The sequence below is a fragment of the Triticum aestivum genome, chromosome 5B (assembly GCF_018294505.1).
Source record: "Triticum aestivum cultivar Chinese Spring chromosome 5B, IWGSC CS RefSeq v2.1, whole genome shotgun sequence".
Taxonomy (NCBI): domain Eukaryota; kingdom Viridiplantae; phylum Streptophyta; class Magnoliopsida; order Poales; family Poaceae; genus Triticum; species Triticum aestivum.
Window position 1 is genome coordinate 117,666,473 of NC_057807.1, and position 23,647 is coordinate 117,690,119.

The 23,647-nt window shown below is 46.0% G+C and overlaps 1 long non-coding RNA gene across 2 annotated transcripts; it reads right to left on the reverse strand.

The window, feature by feature from the left end:
• Positions 1-15,032: 15,032 nt before the first annotated feature.
• On the reverse strand, positions 15,033-20,060 carry LOC123110716 (uncharacterized). 2 transcript variants are annotated; one of them, XR_006453563.1, is made up of 3 exons: positions 16,319-20,060; positions 16,116-16,203; positions 15,033-15,411 (listed from the first exon to the last, which is right to left on the reverse strand). It is a non-coding gene; the product is annotated as an uncharacterized lncRNA (long non-coding RNA). The 2 variants fall into 2 exon arrangements; XR_006453562.1 differs by having other exon boundaries at positions 16,116-20,060.
• Positions 20,061-23,647: the final 3,587 nt, after the last annotated feature.

Consider the following 23,647-nt stretch of genomic DNA (forward strand, 5'->3'; position numbering starts at 1 on the left):
TCCTCTCCACATTTGCAGATAAGGCTTTCCCTCGTTCATCCTTTTCTCCCACAAGATCTTGATCTTCCGTGCAACGCACGGGCATCTTGCTAGTACTCCTACAATATACTATATTATTGTGAAAGTTCATATACACCGGCCGAGATTAATGCAAACACGGCAGATTTTCATTACATTTCGAACTTTTATAGGACAGAAAAAATAAAAGAAACCCGACCCTAAACCTATTCTACGGCGGCGACCGACGTCCTCCATTTGCGATCTCTATGTACGGGGGCGGGGTTCAAGACCCGTGAAGTGAAGGTGCGGTCTCCGGCGAGGAAGAGTAGAACACGGGATACGGACCGGCCAGTTGGCACACCATGCCCTGCCGCCTCCCATGCCCTACTCATCCTCGGAGGAGTCCCCGACCTCGGTGGTGCCGGACGTTGGACGGCGGCAAGTAAGACGTGTGGCTGACGGTGCTCCCGCCGTCGGCCGCCAATGTGGACACCGCTTGTGCGGTCGCGTCCGCGTCCGACTACACCACTATTGCGTCATGAGATGCGACTTGAGCGAGGGCGGCAACCTCGAGCTTCATCCCCGAAGACAAGCTCTCCTGTAGAGCGTTCGCACTTGCGGTCATGGCGGATGTGGTGCCAGGTAGGAGGACGATGCACTATGGTGTGGAGGTTAGCTCGGTGTTGCCGCTTTAAGTAGCGCATTCCAGTGAGGCCAAGCATCCGGGTGCGTCATTAAGTCGCCGGAGTTGGTTCCTCGGGCACCGAGCATCTTAACAACGACATACGAATGGACGGCATGAATGCGGGCAGCTGGCGCCGGCTGGGAAAGCATCGCGCGATGGCGCGAGGGACGAGGGTTCTGGTGTGCCAGGGTAGTCAGCTACGGTCGTGGCAACGTTGGAGATGCCCTTTGCTCACATGCAATCCCCGCATGTCATTGAAAAAGCAAGAAGACCCGGCATGGTCTTAGGTCCGGAGGATGCAGTTGGTAGTGCTACACCACTCTACGGACGCGTCGCGGCGCCCCGTGCATCCTCGATGAGCCGGGTGTTGGGGTGTGTTTGGATTGTGGCCAAAGTGCGCCTTACCAAAATTTTGGTCATGACCCAAAGATTGGTCTTTGTTTGGATGGTTGCCATTTTTTTGGCATGCCAATGAACTCTAGCCAACTCTAGTTCATTTTTCTTGCCAATGTCGGCCAAATCATGGGCAACCAATACCTCAACCAAAATTTTGGCTACCCAATGCTTTGATGGGGCAACCTTGGGCACAAACCAAACATACTATTGGTCGTGCCACAGCACTAACGCCACCCTCGGCACATTGAAACCGACTGTGTCTAGCAACGATATGAGCGTGTCGCTCACTGCGGTCGCAGTGCCCAGAGGCGGTGCTGGAGCTACGTCATGTTGTTGGCCCCAACGACCCACATGAACGGTTGTCGGTGGCGAGGAGGTCATGGGCCAACTCCTCCATTGGACTAGTCCATGCTACGTCATCCCGACGGGTGTGCCCCACATGTCGGTTTCCCTATTTTCCCGGCCATATTCGAGCGTCAGTGCTCCATGTTGCGCATTAGGCTTTCACTATGTAGGCCAAGCGAGACAACTTATTGTTTATTTGAGCCGTTCAAGTATAATCATGTGGCGTTTGCTTATTTCTCATTCCTCTCCAACCCTCTTCTCCATCGATCATGTCGCCCTCCGGTCGAGTCCATCCTCCCGCATGCCTCATTTGAACATTCGCCGAGTATCATTCGCATGTACCCACCCTAGTCCTCTTTCAATCGATCTCCGGACCCCGAGATGAAATCGAGAGAGAACGAGTGGGGGCACGTGATACCTAAGGCGGATTCAAAATTTTGAACCGGTGATCATAGCATCCGCAAATCATATATAAAGGTATTCAATGTTCGTTTCGTTTTTGAACGTACAATATACTCCCTCCTATCCTTTCTAGTTTACATATAAGATTTATGTGTATTCAAAGTATCTCTACTTTGATCAAAAAGGTATCAACATTCAACAACGCCCAATCAATATTGTTAGATTCGTACGTACTCCTAGATTTGTACTCGAGATGGTTTCCAATTTGTTTTCAACCACGTGAATGTGCTTGTTCTCGCGCATGCTCTTCCTAGTAGGATTTTGCCACGTATAGCCAGTCCAATAGTAACTTTTTTAAGCTCCCTGTCCAATAGTACACGTGGAGTACTGACAACATCTGTACTCCCTCCTTCCATTTATATAGGGCCTATGTGGAGGAGAGAGATGTGAAAAAGTAAGGGGAGTGAGCTCTCATGCAAGAGCCTTAGCTATATACGCATTCCTAGTTAAATAGTACAATAAATATGAATAAAGAGATAGAGAGGAGATGGAAAAAAGTACTAATACAATAGCCAACCTTATATTTTTTTTGCGGATAATAGCCAACCTAATAGCCCACACTACCGTATGAGTACATATAATAGATGATGGCTATAGATGACATGGCAGTCCCTCATAGCCATCGACTGGCTATATTATTAACCATGCTCTAATGCGTTTTTAAAACCGCATTTGACTATTGACAAGATTAATAGTACATGAGATGTATAATGTGAAAATTATATCATTGGAAACTCCTTTCACATACGAATTTGACCGTATGCTTTGTGTAAGTTGCATGTCATATATTATTACTCTAACATTTGGTCAAAGTTAGCCTCGAAAAACGCATTAGGCCCTGTATAGTAAATAGAAGGAGGGAGTAGTAGTGGAAGTGGATCCTCTGACGTAGGTATCCCTGCCTTACCCTCCCTTTCGGTCACTTACTTGCGGACCCCATGCTTGCTAGGCCCCGCATGTCAGTTAATCAATGGGTTCGGCCACGTCAGGGGATCCTCATCTGTAGTATACTCCCTCTATTTTTATTTACTCTGCATAAAACGGAGGGAGTGGTAGTATATTAAATGACGCGCACGGGGAAGGGGGAGGGACGTCGGTTTGCTCTCAACTGTGGTCCCACAAGCAAGCGAAGACGCAAGACGAATCGCATTCCATTCGGTGAGCGACGTGGAGGGTCCAGCGTGTCGGGCAGCAATGCGACTGCGACAAGAGCGATGTACAGTCAAAACCGATTGACCGGTCGTCACCGGAACCACTATTCACACCAGAACCTTCACTGCTCGGCCTACGCCAGCCACTATCCTAAAACCACACCTAATCTCCAGCCCATTCCCCCACCTTTCGATCCCCTAGCCCGCATCAAGCGTCCCCCAGTTCACCGGAAAGCCATGGTGCGACGTAAGATCACTTACTACAAGATGCTGATGCCGGAGCGCCGCGCAGAAATTGCGGTGGCGGTCGGTGCCACAGACCTCCCTTCCCAAGCTCGCTTTGCAGCGGGCCAATCCCCGAGTTCTCTAGAGCCAAGCTACAAGGAGGAGGAAGCCGATCCAACGTTCATGGCGGAGGTCGCGGCATAGAAGGGCCCTGATGGGTATGATTACGATGGACGTCGACTTCGTGCTGGCGTCCGAGTCCCCCATAGTGCAGGCGGACTAGCGATTCAACATGGCGATACTAAAGGAGGACCGGGAGGCAGAGGCTCAACTCTACGCGGAGCACGCGCATGCCACTGCCATCGAGGCTCTCCTGCAGGCGGAATCGGATGTCGCGGATGTGAACCGGGCGGCAGAGGCTCAACTTGAGGCGGAGCACGCGGATGCCGTTGCCATCGAGGCCCTCCTGCAGGTGGAACTGGACGTCCTGGACTTGAACCAGGCGGCAGAGGCTCGACTCGACGCAGAGCGTGCGGGTGCCGCTCTCATCGATGCCCTCCTGCAGGCGGAACCGGACGTCCTGGACTTGAACGAGCGGCGGAGGCTCGACTCGACACGGAGCGTGCGGATGCCGCTGCCATCGAGGCCCTCCTGCGGGCGGAACCAGACGTCCTTGACTTGAACCGGGATGTGCTCTTGTCCGTGCAGAGCGCCCGCACGCTCCGCGTGAACGAGTAGCTGGAGGCCGAGGACAACCACGGTGCGGAGACACACGTCGGCAGCTACGACTAGTTTGCGTCGGCAGCCAAAGACGACGAGGCCGTCTCTTTCCGCAAGCAATGATAGTTTTTCTTTATGTTGTTGTTTTTATGGATCTTTTGCTGTGTAAAAACATATATTTGTTATGCAAGTCGCCTGACTTGGGTCAGTCTACCATTTCAGGCGGTTGGATGAATATCCTACGTCTCCTAACCCTTCTTTCCTTCTTCCTCACCTCTTCTTCTTCCCCAACAGACCACCGCACGGGCCGTACGGATACTCCCCAACATGCGGTTGGATAAACATACTCTATGAACGAAAATTATGTGTCAGCGATAGGATGGCTGAGTTTGGTTTGTTCACATGCGACAGCACGTGTCAGTGAGGGTGCGTTCCCTTGGTTGGGTTTGCGGCGTGCAGGAGCGACTGTGTGAGGGTGCGGTGCGACCGCGGCGTGCAGGAGCGACCGTGTGAGGGTGCGGTGCGACCGCGACAGCCGTGCGCAAGTGTACCTCCTTCTCATTTTGAAAACTTTAGGCAAGCTTGGCAAAAATGTGTGGCGAAGTTTGGCAATGCAAGGCCTAGACCCAAACAGGATAAGTACGTACGTACTAGGAGTACTAGTGTTAAAAAAGAAAGGCGGGGTTTTCCTTCGCGGGATTTAATCGATACAAATCCTCGTTTCACGTGTCAATTAATGCGTATTTTTTCTCCAAAGACCAAAGAGCTAACCATCTCACTCCTCATCGCTTGATTAATGCAGCGCCATGCAAACCAACCTTCTCACTTCCGCATGCATGCAGGGGATATTAATGTCCTTGGTTGCTAGTACGAGGCAAACCCCATCAATTTTGCCTCGATTAGTGTTAGTGGCCTTTTGCAAATTGTAATTTTGATATACTGGCCTTGTGTACAAAAAAATGGAGGTAGTAACTATATTTGACTTCCTTCCCCATTGCGGTGACGTCGACGATATCTTTTTTTTGTGGTTTGGCGAAGTGCGTTCGACGGAGAACACCATTGAGGGAGACCACGGTAAGTCGTTCGCAAGTGCCGCCTGCAAGCCGAGACAACCGCCTTATTTGCATCCAGGAAGTCCGTTGAACCAAAGGACTAGTACTACTAGGAGTACACAATAGCGTCGTCCGTCCAGCTTAGTGCGGTGAGATGGTTTCTCGAAGAAGACGATGGAGAAGCGGAGTCAGCGAAGAGTGAAATGATGGTTGCTTCGTCCGTGCTTTTGTGATTTGATGCCTCACTGCTTTGTGATTTGTGATAGAAGGGACAGGGGAGTAGACTCTGTGCTCTATACTGTACAACATGCGTCCAAGCATGGGAGAAAGAGGAGAGGCGTTGCATTTTTCTATTCCTTCAATCAATCAATCAGGGAGCTTCGGTTCCATCTTTTTGTCTTTGGCAACACCGTCCACAATGGTTCCCACGATGCCAAAAGCTATTTTCACATTTGGCCACACATTGTGGATGCCCTTAACCGTACCACTTGGTTTTGCTCCTGTGTGCTATCTATACAAATCTCAATTATCTTGATCCAAAAAACTATAGAATCAAGATTAGTAAAAAGGAGGTGATTTTGCCGCGCGGATGGCGGGGGAGGTTTCTTATTTTCAGAGGATGTTGTCCTGGCAGTTTGATAACATTTGGTCCCACGTGTCAGTGCTTTACCAAGCCGATCCGCGTCCCACATGAGGCAGAACAATGGCAGAAGCAACACGTGGTTAAGTTGAAGAAGATGAATGAGAAGCAGATTCAGCAACAAGTGAAATGACGGTTGCTTCGTCCCCCCAACTTCTTTTTTTAGCATTATTACTTTGTCCCTCCAACTTAACTGCGGGGAAGGTGCAGCTTTGTGATTTGACGCCTCATTGCTCATTACTACACCGACGCCATAACTGGGGTGCTTCACCCCGGCTGCTCTGCACTGTATACCGGTATGGCACGTGGACCCGATAGCTTGATGTCCCACATGTCGGCGAAAGGGACTAGAAGATTGATGAAAGCGAGCGCTCCACTCTTACGACGGAGGAGTACATGACACGACGGCCCAGTGAACTTTCACTTGTACTGTATAGTTCTATAGTTTTGCTGTTTCGCATGATCCATCGATACAAATCGGATTAAACAGGAAAGGGCGGGATTTTTCCCGCGCGGTAGATGAAACTGGCCATACATTTCAAAGGAAATTTTAATGTATGAAACTGAATAATTAAGGCCTTTCCCAGTGCTCCACGGTGTACAGGTGCTAAGGATGCCACATAGGCAGAAAAATGATGTGGCAAAGCAATTAAAGAGGAGAGAGAGGATTATGGTGACCCCAACAAGAACCAATGCTAAGCATGTGAACCTAGACAAAAAGACTACCAACCAATACATGAAGGAGTTTTATTACTAAACAATTAAATAGAGAAGGCTTAGCTACAAAAGCTAAGCACCGATGCATTGGGGACATTAGTTGCTAAGCATTTTAATGCACTTAGCACCCCACTTTAGCACCAATGCATTGGGAGAGGTCTAAGTAACAATATGATATCTAGTAAAACTAAAAACACATATGATTTATTGTGTTAGAGTGTAGTAGTAGTGTTGTATTGCATAGTTGTTAGAAGTAACATGCGAGAACGTGTAGAGATGTAGTTTTGGAGGGCCTACAGAGAGAAAAGCGTAATACGGTCACCGAACTTCAGAATAAGCTGATTACGGTCACTATATACGTTTTGCGGTGATTATACGGTCACTTGCTCATGGTTCAGCATCGGATTGCACTCTGTTGACCGGGCAAATAGTCTGCGTGGCGCCATGTTGACTAGTTAAATTTACCATGCTCCTTGTGGGTCCCACCTATCAGTTCGCATAGGAAAAAGGTCAGATAAACACAAATTTACGCAGGCGTGACAAGACTCCAACCCGTGCGCGGGAATCACCTGGTTGTGTATGTGCCTGTCAGGGCCTGATGTGTGCACATGCACGTGTAGGTTGAGCACTTGAGCGTGAGAGTGTGTGTTGGTCGTGTGGTGTACTGGTGTGTGCATGCATGCATGCGTGTGTGCGTGTGAGTGTTGCCTGCGTGTGTGGCCTCGTGTGTATGTGTGAGTGTTGTATGTGCGCGTGAGTGCATGTGTTTGTGTGAGTGTTGCGTGCATGCAGTTCATGTGTGTGCGTCGTGTGTGTATAATCACCACACCAGCTCCTGTGTGTTAAAACAGACGGCTCAGCATACCAATACAAGGCCACCTTGTCCGCTGTTCCCGCGGTCATGACTTTGAACCACCGTCCAAATATATTTTTGTCGTTTGTTTTCATTCTTACTAGCAAGATGCCCGTGCGTTGCACGTAATATCAAGATGCATTTGTATGACTAGTTTATCTTGTGAGAGAAAAGGATGAAAGAGGGAAGGCCTTATTTATAAATGTGGAGAGGTGTGTGGGTACCTTTTTGCAAAATTGCCATAGTTTCTTTCCTATCCGTCAGATATAAATCGGATGACCTATATTGCAGGATGGCAGGCACACCATCATCACCAACTCTGTTTTTTATAAGAGTGTATTTTATGTATTTTATAAGAGTGTAGATGTAGAGTAGATACAAGCCGACAGGTGGGCATGATGGTAGTGAGATAATGTGATGCAACACTAGAGGTTCCACGTGGAGCGTTTAACTGGTCAACTAGTCATGTCATGAGCAAATACAGAGTTGTATGGTGAGCTCGTGACTGTATAATAACCACTAAATGTAAATGGTGAACGTAATGAGTGGATTCTGAGGTCCAATGTACGTATCGTGCTTTCGCTTCAAATACAATGGTCATCACTGCATATATCGCGAGAGAAAGATGAAACATGTGCCTATTTTCTGGGGGCTTACTTTTAGAGGACCTGGAGATAGTTTTGTGTGCATACGTGAAAGGGGTGTACAGGGTGGTATGCGATGGTGAGAGGGATGCTCTTTGTTTCTCTTTATTATGACTAACTTTGTATATAGTATAAAAATATACAAATTCATAGTGCGGAATAAATATCATTGTGGGCACCATGCGATGCAAATTAGCGTTCGTACTCCTCCATATAACTTTGTAATGTTGTATATATGTAGAAACTCTAAAATAATTTTTTGGCCACACTTTATTCAAAAGGAATGTTGTATGCGAAATAAACGTGAAGAGAGGGCTTTTTAGATCAATGGGGTACGTGATGTAACATTTGTGAATGTGTAGTTGATGCATTTGGCGGGGCCTAGAGAGGTATGTGTGTGTATTACGTATTCGAGAGAGGCATGGATAGAGGGGCCGACAGGGGAGCATGGGAGAGATAGCACGAGAAATGAGAGTGGTCTAGAGAGAGAGAGACGAATTTGACGTCACAACGAGAGATTCCATTCCCTTGAGTGTGTATATGCAAGGGGGAGGGAATCGAGGCACCAGGAGAAATTTTGTGTGTGTGTGATGTTTGTATTGGTATGTGTGGGTGTGAGAAGATAATGAGATGTGGGGGCAGAGGGTGTGTCACCACGTGAGGTCTGATGGGTTGAGGTGAGGCCCTTCGTTCGGTTTTGTCCTGCGCCACATTGGTCGGCCCGTGACGCATTTAGGAAGACCCATGGATGACTAGTGGTACAAGACAAAGATAGCAGAATTGTGAAGGACTCTATGTCCACTCACAAAGCCGGCTAGGATTTGTAACCCTAGGTTCTCAGACTAAGGTAACCCCTTTATCTCTGATATTACTATTCATCCAACCTAACTTTAAGGGGCATCCTACAGAATGCTCTGCTAGAATCATACTCGTCGATTAGGAAGAGAGGTGTGAGACAATCCCTGAGAGACATGCCTAAAGATAATGTGCGTACACGAGACACGTAGGCAGGTCCATGTATATAGAAAGGGTCGATGGGGATTGTGCGTGTGTATTCTTGCGAGAGGAAGAGTGCTTGTGATAAAGGTTAGTGAAAACAGTTGTAAATGGTTACGAGAGGGAGGGAGGGTTATATCTAGAGCATGTGTGCAATAAAGACACCTCGGGAGAGAGTGTGTGAGCATGTGTGAGAGACCACCGATGGAGAGTGAAACTACACGTAAAAGACTACTGTACACATTGATTAAAGATATAAATTGTATCCAAATATTAGGACGGGATCATGATATTTGCAATTCGCGTAAGGAGCGGGTATTGATCCATCAGACATCTAGATTCTATCGAATTTGAGCATGTCTATGTTATTATTCGACACAAATGATCCACATAGTTATTATTTTGAACTCCAGACAATGCATCGCTTTAGCAATCGAATATAAATGTGAGTATAGTTCATGTTGTGTGTGTAAAGCACATTATACGTACGGAAGTTACACAATGAACATTATAAATAGCTACCTATGAACTAGCATACATTTGAATTCAAATTAAGGTGGTTTAAAAAAATCGAATTCAATATGAAGTCCATTCAATTATTTGAATTCGATATCATGGCATTTGTAAATCATACCTAAATTATGGGGGCACCAATCTTTGCTCTAATTTTGTACATAATAGCATATGTAGTCGTGTACAAAATAGATTCAAATTTATCTCCTCCATTCCAAAATAATCGTAGTTATAGGATTTTCAAGTGTCAAAATTTCAAAAAGAAGCGGATAATTTAATGAGGTTTTCAAACATACAAGGTCAAATATAGCGTTGTCTATTTAGGTCAATCCTCATAGTTCAAGAGTACTCTAAACGTGAATGCTTGTGTTTCAAAATTTTGAACGAAGTGCCAAAAGAGCCTCTACTCGCCCGAAACTGCGTGAGACCAATGTTTGGTAGTACAAGGAAATTACTTTTCTAATAACTCCGACCCGTGAAACCTACCGGCCCGATGTCCAAAGGTCTAAACAGGGGTAGGTTTGTACCTTCATCTAGACGCCACGCAACCGCCTCCGAAAAACATTCATACACAATGGTCGCCTAAGCACACATGCGCGCGGCCGAAATCGCTCCCGCCCACTATTTGGCACACCTGGGATTACCATCCTACCCCCGACCTGCAGTAGGTCCGAAATTTAAGAGGGGGCAAAGTTTGTACTTTCCCCAACTTTCAAGCAAGCGCGTCCCATCTTCTGTTCAAAAAACCCAAAAACAAGTGCATCCCAGACCGAAACATGGTTCCCCCCCCCGTCCCCCCCCCCTGCCCGCCCACCCGTACGACTCCCCATTCGTACTCCGTGGGTGCCAAAACTACCTCTTCACCAGCCACGAAACCCCGGCGTCCTCTGTCCGCCACCCCATCCCACCCATCAACCACCACCCTCCTCCATCACGCCGGAGCCGATACCCTGACGTCGTCATCCACCGCAACCTCAACCGCAACGCCCTCCACAGCTAGTAGTTGAAGTCGAGGCCGAGCCGTCCGTACCCGAGCCAGTTCAACCACGCCGTCTTGTGCCTCACCGTTGTCGCTCCAACTTCGCCACCGTCCACCGCACCGGAGCTGTTCCTTCTATGCCTTCCTTCGCCCCCTCGGATTTCCTTCCCCTCCGCTGATATACGGCCACGACAACACAGTCAACAATTTGGTCATGGGTTTGTCGAAGGATCCACGGCTCTCCAAAACATTGGTTCGCCCGGGAAAAACAAGAAGATCGCCGCGACATATCGACACCACACTGGCAACCGATAATGGTACTCCTCTTCCCTTATTCATGCAAATCTTACGTGTCTGCTTGCACGGTATTCATCCCACAGAAGACACTAGTTGACCACTTCTTCTTCATACTAGATGTTCCTAGTAAATCGCGATGCACAAGGTTTCTCCTCATATACTATTTCAACTTAGCTAGAGGTCCGTCGCCCCCCTGAATTTCAATCTCTGGCCAGTTGATTCCCAATTAACGGAAGCATTCCCCGGCGTAATAGGCGCTAGTACGCCTATTATGCCGGGGAAGCAACGCCTTGGTGTTTATCTTAGGGGCGTGTGCGGCCTCGAGCTACTGGCGCCCGATCTGGAGGTCGGCCGGGATTAAAGGGATGGCCTGGGGCACTGCCAAGCATGGCAGTGGTGTAAGGTCTAGGGGAGGGCGGGGCGGCGGAGGCAGGGGTCTGGGCCGGCGGTCGCTGGCGGTTCGAGAAGATTGTCTAGAGTGACTGACGGGAGGTAGACGAAGGCCATCTGCCTGTTCCTTATAGATCGGACGGTTCATTAGAAAAATTGACTGGCCTATTTATTTTCAATCGACTGTTATCTTAGATATGACCACATGTGGTGGTGTGCTGGAGGAGTACCTGCATTTCATGTGCTCATATATTACAAAATCATACGGAGTAGAATCTAATTTTGTTTGCCATGCAATGTTGTAGGGCTATCATATGTCTCCTGTCATTTATTTTTCAGCCACCTGCTATCTGGTACTTTTACAGTGCACTAGTTCTTCACACACTTCACCCATACTCTCAATATTGTGTTTTTATGCAAGGATATTTCAGAGTCTGTCTCGAGAGAAGAAAAAAAGATAAGAGAGAAGTTGACCCAACTTTATTCGCGGTTAGGCACGACACGTTACAACACTATAAAGGTTGCAGTGTCAGCAGATGGAGACGGTAAACGTAGCTCTGGAGTTGATGACCTCGCTCGCAATGAACCACCGTCTCAGGTGCTTGGTTTAACTTCGCGGTGTCATATGTGGTTGCATGTTCCATATGGTGTCTAGCTTGTATTCGAAAGGCCGAAGTCGGTCTTTGGGGCTGTTTGGTTCTAGGCCTAGCATTGTGTCACGCCCAATATTCGATACTATCCTAAAGAGACTCGAAGGTCCCACCAAGGATAGAACCGCATATTGAAACGCTTTTGCAAGGTGGATATCATTACATCAACATTATATAATAGATGGGGATACATACAAGAGGCATACAATGCCACACGAATACAACATCATCATACATAAGATCAACATCTGACTATGGATGAAACACAAATAGAAACTCAAACGACATCCACCCTTCTAGCCCAGGCTGCCGACCTGGAACCTATCCCCTGATCGAAGAAGAAGCAGAAGAAGAACTCCCAAAACAACCAAACATCGCTCTCGCGTCATGATCATCGCATAAACCTGTACCTGCAACTGTTGTTTTAGTAATCTGTGAGCCACGAGGACTCAGCAATCCCATTACCATGGGTATCAAGACTAGCAAAGCTTAAAGGGAAAGGAAGGGGTAAAGTGGTGAGGTTGCGGCAACGACTAAGCATATATGGTGGCTAACATACACAAATAAGAGCGAGAAGAGAGAAAGCGGAATGGTCGTGAAGCTAGCAATGATCAAGAAGTGATCCTGAACTCCTACTTACGTCAAACATAACCCAAAACCATGTTCACTTCCCGGACTCCACCGAGAAGAGACCATCACGGCTACACACACGGTTGAAGCGTTTTAATTCGGATCTGATGTCAAGTTATCTACAACCGGACATTAATAAATTCCCATCTGCCGCATAACCGCGGGCACGGCTTTCGAAAGATTATACCCTGCAGGGGTGTCCCAACTTATCCCATGATAAGATCTCGCGATCAATGAAGGATATACCTTCTCCCAGGAAGACGTGATTAGACTCGGAATCCCGGTTTACAAGACATTTCGACAATGGTAAAACAAGACCAGCAAGACCGCCCGATGCGCCGACAATCCTGATAGGAGCTGCACATATCTCGTTCTCAGGGCAACACCGGATGAACACTACGTACAACTAAAACCAGACCTCAAGTTTCCCCGAGGTGGCGCTGCAAGTGGCTCTGGTTCGGACCAACACTTAGACAAGCATTGGCGCGGGGGGGCTATAATAAAGATGACCCTTGGGTTAATTACTCCCAAGGGAAAAGAAGGTGGTGGTGAGGCAAATGGTAAAACCAAGGTTGGGCCTTGCTGGAAGAGTTTTATTCAAAGTGAACTGTCAAGGGGATCCCATAAATCACCCAACCGCGTAAGGAACGCAAAATCCGGGAACATAACACCGGTATGACGGAAACTAGGGCGGCAAGAGTGGAACAAAACACCAGGCATAAGGCCGAGCCTTCCACCCTTTACCAAGTATATAGATGCATTAATTAAATAAGAGATATTGTGATATCCCAACATAAACCTGTCCATCATGGAGCAATCTTCAACTTCACCTGCAACTAACAACGCTATAAGTGGGGCCGAGCAAAGCGGTAACATAGCCAAGCAATGATTTGCTAGAAAGGGTGTCAAAGATTAGAGGTTCATGGCAATTGGGAGGCTTGATAAACATGTGATAGGTAGCGCAGCATAGCGATAGAACGAAGCAACTAGCATAGCGATGATAGTAGTGAGATCCAGGGTAGCGGTCATCTTGCCTGAAATCCCGCAAGGAAGAAGAACGAGTCCATGAAGAAGATGAAGCCACGAAGACGAACCAAGCGTAGACGAACGATTCCTCACGATCACAACGAAACGGGAACTGTCGAGAAGAAGCACACAACATGGTAAACACACCACACATATACAAGACATGATGCTCAACCAAGTATCATCCAAGGCAAGACTACATGAAGCTACTCATGGCAAGAGATGATGAAAACAAGAACAACACATCAAGGCAAGTTTAAATGAGGCCGGAAGCAACATATAATAATTCTGATAAGTCCTCATATGCAAATTTCGAAATTGGTCCAGATCTGAATAAACCTTATGTTCAAGTTGTTAAATAGCAAGTTAAGATGCACCAAGATGGTCTACACGAGATTCTAGTCAAGTTACATATAAAGTTCATTTAATTCGGAGCTACGGCCTAGAAGATAGGAGCAAAACAAGTCAAACATGGCATTAATGCAAAATGCACCCAAACATCAAGAAAACACCTCAAAACAAGGATGCAACATGATAATATGAAACTACATGCAATTCTAAGCAAGCTTCATTGTAACACCCCAGATGTAACTTTCCATCTTTGTAACTCTAACTCTTGCCTTTTTCGGCTATGTGATATGATATTCCCTCCGTGGTTGGGTTTTGTCTTTTGTTTTGTATTTTATTCATGTCATGCATATTATATCATGTCATCTTATGCATCTCATTTGCATACGTGTTCGTCTCATGCATCCGAGCATTTCCCCCGTTGTCCGTTTCGCAATCCGACACTCCCACATGCACCGGTGCACTCCTCTTGTCTCTTTTCGTGTGCGGGTGTTGAACGTTCTCGGAATGGACCAAGCCTTGCCAAGTGGCCCTGGTATAGCACCGGTAGACCACCTGTCAAGTTTCGGGTCATTTGGAGCTCGTTTGGTACTCCAACGGTTAACCGTATAACCGCAAAGGCCTCTTTTGTGTTGCAGCCCAACACCCCTCAAAAGCAACCCAATAACCCATCTAAGTCACTTCCATGCTCTCTGTCATCGGATCACGATCGTGTGGGCGAAAACTACACCTCATTTGGACACTCCTAGCTCCCTCTATCTATAAATATAGTCTCTCCCCGAAATTCACGGGCAAACCCTAGACGAAATCATCCCTGTCGCCACCGGACACGTCCGGCCGCCGCCGGATGAATCCCGCCGCCGTCCGTGTCCAACCGCAGCGCAACACGTGTCGCTCGTCCGCCGCCCACCGTGCTGGCCCGCCGAGCCCGCGCCAGGCCCCCGCGGCCCGCCTCCACCTCCGTCGGACCTCGCCGCACCGTCGCCCGTCGTCCTCCGCACCGCCGTCGTCCTCCGGCGACACCCGCGCCCTCCGACGAACTCGCGCCGGCCGTCCTTGATCCGCGTGCCCGGATCCAGATCCACCTAGGTTGACTTCTCCCCCGAAATTCGTCTGTCTTATCTGTCATTAATTTTGTAGCATGTTCATCACACCACAACTTTGCACCCGTGGCTCCGTTTTGGGCGTGTAGCATACCGAATCGTTCGTCTCGAAGAGTACATCATTTCTTCTCACTAAATGACCCCGTTGCGCCAATGACGCAAGAAGCGAATTAGAAAGAATGTTAGTAGTGAGTAAGTAGGAGATGTAACTGAAAATATAATGCAATGTGGATTGTATTACATCATATATTAACCACAAATCATGAAATCAATAGCAGAGAACCAAATAATGCCACCACCTCTGTACTAACAACCAACATTTTAGCATAAGGAGTATCACAGGAGTGTTTACTTGCACATCAGAAGTATCACAATTACAACTAAAGAGGCATTGTCCTCACTGAAATCCCTGAGCCCTTCACATCAGGAGTATCACAATTACAACTAGCAACTTCTTCCTCAAGCTCTGCACATGACCCTCAGTTACGAACCTCGTCCCTTAGCTATGATTATTTCAAGATGAAATCAACATGCTATTTCTCTCACATGGAACATGTTCAGAATTTAGTCAGTCTCATTAATCTTTCAGCTACAAAGGCAGAAAAAAAATGGCACGATCAATAACTAAAAAAACTGGAATAATAATGCTTATAGCATTAAAAACAGAGAAAGTGAATTGAGGACAACAGAACAATTATTTGTAACAACGGCAAGCTTGGCTGATGCAAAATGATCACTCTGAAACTATATCTTTAGAACCAAATTAAAAAGGAACAAAATAATCTAATACTCCCTCCGTTCCAAAATAATTATCTCAACTTTGTACAAAAACATCATGTATCTTTAGGACCAATTTTTAGACCATGGTACCACATAAATCAAGAATTAGACATATCAGATTGCAACGTATTCATTGTCAGTTACCAATCATGTCACACCAAGGATTTGCACATATAACCTGAAATAACTGCAGCTACCTTGAAGTCTGAAATCTATCGGGTGACAGACAAAAGCAATACCACCAATCCTTATTCTTATTGGACGAGCACAAGATTTATGAGAAGATAACACACAAAAAATCCTATTTGGTTTCTGGATGCATGCACTTTCTGGATTGTGCACATCAAAGCATGGAATAACATTCCTAGGAGAGCCATTGTAGCACAACGAAGTAAACCAAAAATCAAAAAAGAGAAGTGAGTTTTATGATGTAATTTAGCAATGTATCAGCCCACCCATTTTTTTTCCAGAGACCAAAGAAAATGACAAAAGTTTCCTTATTCTTTCCTGTACCTTTGTACCAGAATGCTCTCTATTTACGAGCGCCACACAGACTATTTCCACTTGGCGGCAGGTTGGACACAGCAATCCTCGCCACGAGCTGCAGAAGAACCACACACGCACATACGTCAGGCCAGGTTGCACGAACACGGGCGCCGTGAGGGGGGAACAGAACGGACCAGAAGGGGAGAGACATATCGAAAGAGGGAAGGTACGGAGGCATAGTCAGGCTGGGAGGCGGTGAGCGCGGCGGCGGTCTCGGCGGCGAGCTCGTCGAGCTGGCTGGTGGTGATGCCCATGTATACCCTGACGCAGACCTTCTGCGTGACGAACACGGGGTCGCAGTGCTCCTGGCTGAGCCCAGCTGAGCTTCTTGAGCCGCACCATGATCTTGTCGAAGTGCGCCGTCTCATACGCTTGGCACCTTCCAGCCGGATCTATCATTGCTCAGCCATCTGAGCTCCCTTGTGCAGATTACATAAAAGAAATCCTAAATTCATAAAAAGTGTTAAGGTGTAGATTGAGCTTTTTTTTTGTGGGGAAGGTGTAGATTGAGCTTACTGGGCCAGATGACTAAACTATGTACACCTACCACAGATCCTTCCACCTAGAGCGAGAAACAGTTTTAAGTAAAGAAAAGCAGAAACGATTGTTAAGGAGGCAATGAAAGTAACTAATCAAAAGGGAAACATGCAAGGCAAAATATATACCCATTCCAAAATCAACCTCCAATGTACACACTTGCAAATTCGTTTAGACGTTCTGCAGGTGCCATTTATAAAATATTCAAGGCTCAATAAAATTTGAAACCTCATGACCTCTTACAAGCAGATGATCTACGACATGAGATGAATAACTTGTAGGCTATGCTATAGGTGAATAACTTGTAAGCTATGCTCTAGGTGATACAACCTTCGTGGAAAAACATACATAGAATGCAACAATACAAAAATGAGTACCACGAAAATGATTTATGGACAGTAAACAATTCCAATGCTTAGGATCTCTGTTATGTGTAGATTTCATGCTAGTAGAAACTACCGGCTAGCCAAGGTGAAGTAGGAAATGCTTGGCACATGATACTCGTATATTTTTCTTCGTTTCAGTAAACATAGTAACCACAAGTCTCCAACACCAGCAAGACAGCAAGCAAATAGGCTCACCCATCCACAAAGATCCAAATAAGGAGCTCTGAGAACACGGCCACCAGTAGAAGTTAGAAAAATAATAAGTTTTGTGAACATGATTTAGTACAATGCTCTCAATAGATGCTAAATATCAATTTCACTCCGATTACCTAAAATATTCAAGTTTTGTATTAAGTTTTAGAAAGACATCAATTGTGAAAATGCACGAGGTCTAAGAAATTAAACTATGTGGTGAATTGCAATAACAAATTGGAAAGAACAGAAAATTAGAAATATTGACCAAGGAGTTCCATGATACACATGGGAGTGAAATTAATTACTGTACCAATTCATAGCCTTCAGTGGAAAAATGTTAGATAGCAAGTCCAAACTTGAATAAGCATATATCTATCTGGACAACAGGAGAAAAGCAGAGCAAGTTCTAATAATGCAGATCCAAGCAGCTTTATGTAGTGATGAAAAAAGAACACAAGCTTTGATAAGACAAAATATAGGCATGTCCAGTAAAATCTTAGTATCATTCTTCAGTTTTTTGATCCGTGGATAACCTGAAATTAACTACACGTACAGGTCAAAAGTCCAAAGTTCTGAGAAAGCTCCTTCCTTATTCTAATTTACAAGAACAATACAAGCAGGAAAAGAGAAAACCCCATCAAATTACTTTATGTGGCACATATGGTACTATGGAAGAAGCTCCAAAACAAACCACTACATGTCACGAAATTGAATGGGCAACAGAAAATACATAAAAAAAAGGAACAAATAATTGGCAGAGGAAAGCTGGGAAGCAATGAGATGAAGAACAAAAGAACCTTGACGGAAGACATTTTTCACAAATAAAGACGGCACAACTGCGCACTCCCTAGTCCAAACAGAGCATATCCATGAACGAGCAGCGTGGCATCTGAAACAAAGAATTAGAAGTAACAAAGGGAAATATATGGGACATGTCTCACCGTTGTGACCGGAGGGATACTTCCAGGTGTAGCAAATGAGGAAACCAATTACAACACCATAATTGTGAAAAACGACAACACACACATTCGAGTAAGAACATAAGGTCGGCAATGGAAATTTTTAAAGATATTTTTATCTCACGATTTCAGTTTGTAAAGAGTTAGACGTCACAATGTGTGCAGGTTTGGGCAAGCCATAAGTTGTTTCAGGAAGTAACCTTATGTTACAACTACTGACGAAGCTGGAATAAAATATTGGCAAAATAGAAAACAAAAATCTTCAACAAGTTGACATTCATGAGAAACCGTACTTGATCAACTGTCTACACAACGCAAAGATCACAAGTACACTTATGTGATGTGTTGACGTGTTCTGCAGTTCAATTCCGGCCGGTCTAGTAAACAACCTATAAAAGGCATTGATTTAGTCTAATTAAAAATCTAAAACACACAATAATTATGAAAGGAACAATCTGACAGTAAAGAAGACTTGCAGATATGACAGTTCAGGAGAAAGGGACACAGATTGATTATTAAGGCTTCAGTGAGATATTGAAAGGGAGTAAGATTATGAGGACCAACTGATGTATTGGTTGAAAGTAGAGAACCAGAAAAGGAAGTAGCAGCAAACCCAAACACTTTATCCTTATGATGAACAACATCTACACTGCTAAGTGTTAACAGGATAGCAAGCTCTCCAATATTCAAGGTCCTTCTTGTTAAGAGTGTCGTTCAGCCTATGTATCTGTGGAATGAGGACTTAAATTTTAGCAAAACAACAATGGGATCTCCATCTCCGAGATTTCAGTGCTAATATACCAACCAATTTGTCTGTAGCTGATAGTCTTCTGGGCTGCAGAATATGTACGTAGTATGCTACCCGACAAAATAATTATCACAATATGTACTACGCATTGCAGTGACACAAATTCCAAGCTCTCCTCTCGAGCTAAAAGAAGAGAAACTACATAGAGGTATTTGTGAATCAGGAATGGGGGGGGGAGGAGAACACTCGATTTCAGAATAACTATGGGATGCAGCCTCATGCGTGTGAACTAAATCACAAAGAAACAACTATCTAATTTGGTAAAGGACACTTCAGATCTAGCAAATAACACACATGTGCAAGCACACGTCCAACTAAAAAGGCCAAGCGTGAGGTAAATCTGGCATAGAAAAGGGGATCAAGATAGGGTTCAGGGGGATTTGATGTCCTAACCTTTTGGCATGATTTTACCTAGGAGGAGGACGTGAGGTGGAGCAGGCAGTCCTGGGAGCAGGTGTGGTGGCCGCCGCCTGCCTGAGCAGCGCCAGTTCACGCCAGCACCGCGCGGCCAGTGGTAGCTGCAGATAAGTGCGCCCCTCTGAATAGGACACAAGCGGGCTGTTGGAGCGCGCGGAAGAGGAGGCCACAGCCGGATCCAGCCTCCCCACGGGAGAGGAGGCCACGGCTGTATTTGGCACCGGCGGCTGTCAAGGGAGCAGGCGGGGCTAGAGACTGAGAAGGAAGGAGAGGAGGGACTCAGCCATGCCCCTGCTGCTGCTTGCCACCGTCGTCGATCTTTCGTCCACCTCGCGGAGATGCGCCTCTTGGCAAGCAACGGCAAGAGGAAGAGACCTCACATACCCGTCGCCGGGAAGCTCGCCTCCACACCCGTGCACCTCGGATCCCGGGGCGGACGAGATGCGCGCGGGGTGGGAGAGGCGACGTGCAAATGGAGAAGGAGGCGAGGAGGCGGCGTGGACGAAGGAGGAGGCGAGGAGGCGGGTAGGGTTCGTGGGGAAGACGCCCTTTTCTTTTCCTGCCGCTGCCTGCCCCTTTTTCTTTCCCTACCGCTGCCCGCGCTGGCTGCTCGCTCGCTCGCTCGCTCGCTCGCTGCACTATTCATAGCGCAAAAAAGAAGACGTGGCCAATGCCGCTAGTTGGGCGAGTGCCTTCATCTTTTACTATGAAAATTGCATCATTTTTATTTGAGTTCATCTTGATGCCCGAAATGCTGTTGTGAGAGTGCTTCATAATGTTAGTTTCAGATTTTTATCAGAACATGCACTTTTGTCATTTTTGCCATGATTGATGTGTGCATCCTATTTACTTGATCCCTACATGTGAGTTGAACTATGCCATGTCTTCTTTACAGAGGTGCTTACCATGTATTTTTGTGATCAATGTAGTGACTAGCACAAGCATGCAAACTAGGCTTCGTGATATTGCTGATTTTAGTCCCTGTTCTGCTGTTATTTTGATGCCATATAAACTTGATTCTACAGAGAAATCCATGCATATTTTGAGATACTTCACTAAGGGTGTTTTGAACATATGGTTATGCTATATCCATCCATGCCCCTGGTTGCAATTATGGAGTAGTCTAGCATGTCATTTTCGTGCTCTACTTTTGCTTCAAAATGTTTCCTGGCAGATTGTTTACATGTTATTCAATTTTGCCAAGTTTGTTGTAGTTGATCTGTGTATGCTATGATGTTGTTCTTGCCATGTATAGCTTCTATGTCATGTATTCTTGATGGATGTATGCTTAGTTTATCATGAAATGCTCTGTAGTGAGTGCATCGAGCTCGCGAAGGTGCCTTCGTAATTCTGTCAATGACATGCTTTGTTTGCTAAATCTGTTAACGAAACTTGCTATGTTCACATGGGTGCCATCATATTCTCTGGTCCTTTTTGGCTTATGGTCAGTAAGGGACTTTTGATCTATGCTTTGAGTAGATTCATGCCATGTCTTGGTTTGCTATTATAAGTTCCTGTAGCATGTTGATATCTTGCTCTGAACATCGCTTCGTGATGCTATTTATGCCATGACCAACCTGATATTTTTTGCACTTTCACCATGCTTGTTTGAACCTGTTATGATGTGATTTAGCCGTAGCTCAGTGTTCCTCTTTTGTTAAGCATCTCCTTTAGATCACTGCCATATGTTTTATTTTTATGTTAGGGTGCTGTAGCTTAGTTTCTTGTTGCATACTAAGTAGCATCGTGCTGTTAATCGCAGCTTTGTGCCATTCTTGTTTTGCTTGCCATTTGCAAACCATGCATTCGTTCCCGGTGATCCTTATATCGATTTCAACCGAAATCATCTCATCTTTCCAGTGGCATACTTGGTTGGCCAAGTTGATGCCTTGTTCATCATTTTTCCTCCCGAAGCACGCATATGCTTTGCATATCACATCTCGCATATCATGACATGTATTGCATCATGTTGCTTGTGCATTGCACGTGATTTATTGTGGTTCCTTTGCTTGTGTTCTTGCTTTGGGTAGAGACGGGAGACGAGTATGTGCACGAGAAACCTGTTGAGTACGCTAACGAGGATCAAGCCTTCGACAACTCTGAGAACCTTGCATGCAAGATGACCATACCTTCGATATCACTTCTATCTTTGCTTGCTAGTACTCACTCTATCGCTATGTTAGCTCTACCTGCCACTGTTTATCATGCCTCCCTATTGCCATGTCAAACCTATAACCATCCTTTCCTAGCAAACCGTTGTTTGGCTATGTTACCGCTTTTGCTCAGCCCCTCTTATAGCGTTGCTAGTCGCAGGTGAAGATGAAGTTTGTTCCTGGTCGGAACATGGATATTTGGGATATCACAATATCTCCTGTTTAATTAATGCACCTTATATACTTGGTAAAGGGTGGAAGGCTCGGCCTTATGCCTGGTGACTTGTTCCACTCTTGCCGCCCTAATTTCCGTCATACCGGTGTTATGTTCCTTGATTTTACGTTCCTTACACGGTTGGGTGATTTATGGGACCCCCTTGACAGTTCGCTTTGAATAAAACTCCTCCAGCAAGGCCCAAACTTGGTTTTACCATTTGCCACCTAAGCCCTTTTCCCTTGGGTTTTCGCGAGCCCAAGGGTCATCTTTACTTTAACCCCCCCCCCCGGACTAGTGCTCCTTCGAGTGTTGGCCCGAACTGAGCTGCCTGCGGGGCCACTTCGGGGAAACTCGAAGTCTGGTTTTACTCGTAGCTAGTCTTATCTGGTGTTGCCCTGAGAACGAGATATGTGCAACTCCTATCGGGATTTGTCGGTGCATCGGGCGGCTTTGTTGGTCTTGTTTTACCATTGTCGAAATGTCTTGCGAACCGGGATTCCGAGGCGGATCGGGTCTTCTCGGGAGAAGGTATATCCTTCGTTGACCGTGAGAGCTTGTGATGGGCTAAGTTGGGACACCCCTGCAGGGTATATTATCTTTCGAAAGTCGTGCCCATGGTTATGAGGCAGATGGGAATTTGTTAATGTCCGGTTGTAGATAACTTGACACTTGACTTCTTTAAAATGCATCAACCGTGTGTGTAGCCGTGATGGTCTCTTCTCGGCAGAGTCTGGGAAGTGAACACGGTTTGAGTTATGCTTGACGTAAGTAGTTTCAGGATCACTTCTTGATCGCTTCTAGCTTCTCGACCGTTGCGTTGCTTCTCTTCTCGCTCTCACTTGCGTATGTTAGCCACCATATATGCTTAGTGCTTGCTGCAGCTCCACCATATTACCCCTTTACCTGCCTATGAGCTTAAAGAGTCTTGATCTCGCGGGTGTGAGATTGCTGAATCCTTGTGACGCACAGATTCTACCAAAACAGATGCAGGTGCCGAGGATACTGGCGCAGATGGCGCAACCGAGCTCAAGTGGAAATTTGACGAGGACCTTGGCCGTTACTATGTATCGTTTCTAGATGATCAGTAGAGGTGCCCAGTCGGGACGATCGGGGATCTAGCATTTGGGGTTGTCTTCTTTTCATTTGGATTTAACCGTAGCCGGTCTATGAGTGTATTTGAATGATGTATGATCTTAATTATGTATTGTGTGAAGTGGCGATTGTAAGCCAACTGTCTTTATCTCATTCTTGTTCATTACATGGGATTGTGTGAAGGTGACCCTTCTTGCGACAAAACCAAAATGCGGTTATGCCTCTAAGTCGTGCTTCGACACGTGGGAGATATAGCCGCATCGTGGGTGTTACATTCATATAGAGCACATTCAAAACGGAGCAACGGTTCAACACATACACTGTATACAAGTCATAACAACAATCTGTCCAAAACAGCAACTAGGCATGTTGCAAGCATCAAAACAACATGCTACAGCATCCCAACATGGGAACAAAAGGCATGGACATGATGTACAGGTAAATCATAACAAAACATGAACACTGAGCTATCTCCAGAAATCACTAAAACATGCTCAAACACACATGGCAAGATTGCAAATAATAACAGTTTCAGACTTAACAGAAATAACATCAGGTTGCAATGTTTAGAGCTATCAAACAACATGTTACAGGAACTTAACATGGCAAACAAAGGCATGGAATGAATCTACTAATTGCATAGAACAAAAGTCCTTTACTGACCATGAGCCAAAAAGGATCAGAAGATATGATGGCACCCATATAAACATGGCAAGTTATATGACAGATTCATAC